This window comes from Oryx dammah, unplaced genomic scaffold, assembly GCF_014754425.2.
Source record: "Oryx dammah isolate SB20612 unplaced genomic scaffold, SCBI_Odam_1.1 HiC_scaffold_1, whole genome shotgun sequence".
NCBI classification, from domain to species: Eukaryota; Metazoa; Chordata; class Mammalia; order Artiodactyla; family Bovidae; genus Oryx; species Oryx dammah.
Window position 1 is genome coordinate 53,285,748 of NW_024070185.1, and position 3,451 is coordinate 53,289,198.

General features: G+C 39.7%; 1 pseudogene; it reads left to right on the plus strand.

Moving 5' to 3' along the window:
• The first annotated feature begins 770 nt into the window (after positions 1 to 770).
• LOC120865767 lies at positions 771 to 1,720 on the plus strand (annotated as a pseudogene).
• The last annotated feature ends 1,731 nt before the right edge of the window (positions 1,721 to 3,451 follow it).

Here is a 3,451-nt window from a genome sequence, read left to right on the forward strand (position 1 = left end):
CCCAGCTATGTTTGAAAATTACTTATTTTGTGTGCAAATAACTTGATTACCAGAACTCATGATTACAAGTTTTTCATTCCTCTCAGGAGACTATTCTGAGTCTGGTCAACTTAAAGCCATATAATTATACGTCCTCTCTCAGAAATAGAAACAGAAAAAAAAAATTATTTAAAACACTGGTGTTATTAATTCACTTGATCCAAGATATTAAGGCAATGTTTCCAGGAATAGTTAAGGTTACTAATGTTATATAGCAGATATAGTGAGTGAAATTTTAAAAATACCTTCTTCATTATAAAACTTTTCAAAAGAGCACAATTTTTTTTAGAATAAGATAAGAGCTACTTATATCACTACCACCAACTGTTACCAAATCTTCACATGTTTTCACACTAAGAAAGTGAAATTAATTTTTACGTGCTATAGATTCTTTCCCATATTAAGTGCACAGAGGAAAAGTCAAGATATGAGCATTAGCAGCGGAGGCCCGGGCGACTCTTTTGAATGGAATCAGGGTGATTCATCGTTGGTTCGCCTAGCCAGAGCCAGGCCCAGTCCAGCTGGGGCTATCGCTGTCGCCGCCGCGGCGTCGTCGCTCCTGGAAGACAAGGGTCCAGACCGCAACCTCCCGCTCCGCCTGCCTTCAGGAAAGAGAGAGGGGGGCTGAGAAAAGCCTTGGGAAAAAATATACCTGCCAGTATTAACAAGAGCTTGAATTAAGAAATTTTTCAAACTCAGCAAATTGAAGCTTAATACCACAAGAGCTGTAGCTACTGACCAGAAATGTGGACAGACTTCTTAGATTTGGAGGAGGCCAGGGGCCACCTACAGATGCTCCTGCAGTGGACACAGCAGAACAAGCCCCCATCTCTTCCCTGGCACTGTTAAAAATGTTAGAATATGGTCGAGCTGGAGTTCCAGTGGAAGTTATGGGTCTTATGCTTGGAGAATTTGTGGATGATTACACCGTCAGAGTGATTGATGTGTTTGCTATGCCACAATCAGGAACAGGCAGTCAGTGTGGAGGCAGTTGATCCAGTGTTCCAAGCTAAAATGTTGGATATGTTGAAGCAGACAGGAAGGCCTGAGATGGTTGTTATCACAGTCACCCTGGCTTTGGTTGTTGGCTTTCTGGTGTGGATATCAACACTCAGCAGAGCTTTGAAGCCTTGTCGGAGAGAGCTGTGGCAGTGGTTGTGGATCCCATTCAGAGTGTAAAAGGAAAGGTTGTTATTGATGCCTTCAGACTGATCAATGCTAATATGATGGTCTTAGGACATGAACCAAGACAAACCACCTCAAATCTGGGTCACCTAAACAAGCCATCTATTCAGGCATTAATTCATGGACTAAACAGACATTATTACACCATTACTATTAACTATCGGAAGAATGAATTGGAACAGAAGATGTTATTAAATTTGCATAAGAAGAGTTGGATGGAAGGTTTGACACTTCAGGACTACAGTGAACACTGTAAACATAATGAATCAGTGGTAAAAGAGATGTTGGAATTAGCAAAAAATTACAATAAGGCTGTAGAAGAAGAAAAGATGACCCCTGAACAGCTGGCAATAAAGAATGTTGGCAAGCAGGACCCCAAACGTCATTTGGAGGAACATGTAGATGTACTTATGACTTTAAATATTGTCCAGTGTTTAGCAGCTATGTTGGATACTGTTGTATTTAAATAAAGTAATGGAAAAAGCTTTTAGTGATACTTTCAGTGTATAGTCCTCTATTGTTCCTAATGCTCAAAATCAAGGGACCTCTGAAGGTGCATTTGGCTAAAAGTAAGACATCTGGCATCATTTGCAGCACTGTAAACTTCACTCTCCATTGTGCAATTACTTATATTCCTTTAGTCCGGGTCTTTGCAGATTCCAAAGTTGTATAAGAATACATCAAAGTGGACAAATTTTGTTAAGATCCCATTTAATATTTGAAGAAATCAGTAACACAAATATATTTTGATTGTTGCATACAAAATAAAATACATTTACAATCTAAAGATATGAGCATTAATTCTCATCCAAATTCTGTCAGTAATTTATGTCCCCACTTAAAAACCCCCAAAATAAAATCAAATCATACTTCTTAGGATGACTGTGGGAGTCAAGTGATATATACATATAAATCAAGTACCATGACCAGAATTTAACCAATGGGACGGAAGATGTCTAATAAATGGTAGTTGTTGTTTTATAAACAAGGAGACTAAGGCATAGAGTGCAAAGAAAGCAAATAAAAGTCTTTAAAAACAAAAGAGTTTTGATTCTAAATGCCACGTTCCAATCTCCTTCTCTGCCCTTCCAGCAAAGCAGTCTGCAAAAAGCTTCTTCACACTTTCTTCTATTTGATCTTTATAACAACCCTAAAAGGTTTATGCTGAAAATTGCTCTTTATCTCTGTGGGGAAGTGAATTTTAATGGATGAGTTTTAATGGCTGCTTAAGCTAATTGAAAAGATTGGCCAGCATCACAACTCCAACAAGAGAAGTCGAGTAGAGAGACAAAGAATAACACACACGTGAACTGAGAAGCCCGAGAATACGAGGCTGATGGCACTACCCAGAACATACACATTCAATAGTGACTTGCAAAAACTGGAGTCTAAACTCACGCTCACCTGATCCTAATAGGCAGTTCCCTTACTTTTTATTTTTTATTTTAGTTACTTATCCAAAAGCGTGGAAAGAGGTTCCAGAAGGACATAAAGAAAGATTTTCCTTATTCCCTCAATCCTCCCAGGAGGCAAAGTTGCTGCTATTACTATTACTATTTTAAATAAGGTAACATTTAATACAATTGGTAACATTCAGAATTCCTGCTGCTGCTGCTGTCACTTCAGTCGTGTCCGACTCTGTGCGACCCCAGAGATGGCAGCCCACCAGGCTCCCTGCCCCTGGGGTTCTCCAGGCAAGAACACTGGAGTGGGTTGCCATTTCCTTCTCCAATGCATGAAAGTGAAAAGTGAAAGTGAAGTCGCTCAGTCATGTCCAACTCTTAGAGACCCCATGGACTGCAGCCCACCAGGCTCCTCTGTCCATGGGATTTTCCAGGCAAGAGTCCTGGAGTGGGTCAGAATTCCTAATTTGTACAAAACACTATGAAAGTTACTTAAGCTCTAATTCTTTCAACAATCTTTCTCTGGCAACAGAGAAGCCCTAGATCACCCAGCTGGAATTCTCTTTTCTTCTTCCTCTTCCTCTTCTTTATTTCTTCCTCCCTCCCTCCTTGTCTCTCTGCCTCTCTCTCTTACACACACACACACACACACACACACACACACACACTCACACTCACAGAGGCATTTATTTATTTTGCATTGCTGCAGAATGACAACTCTATAATTACCACAAGTTCTGTCTCAAAGTAAAACAGTTACCTTAATGTTTTGTATTCTTTTCCAAACAGAATATCCTCAATTTGCTGTACACCAGAAACTAACA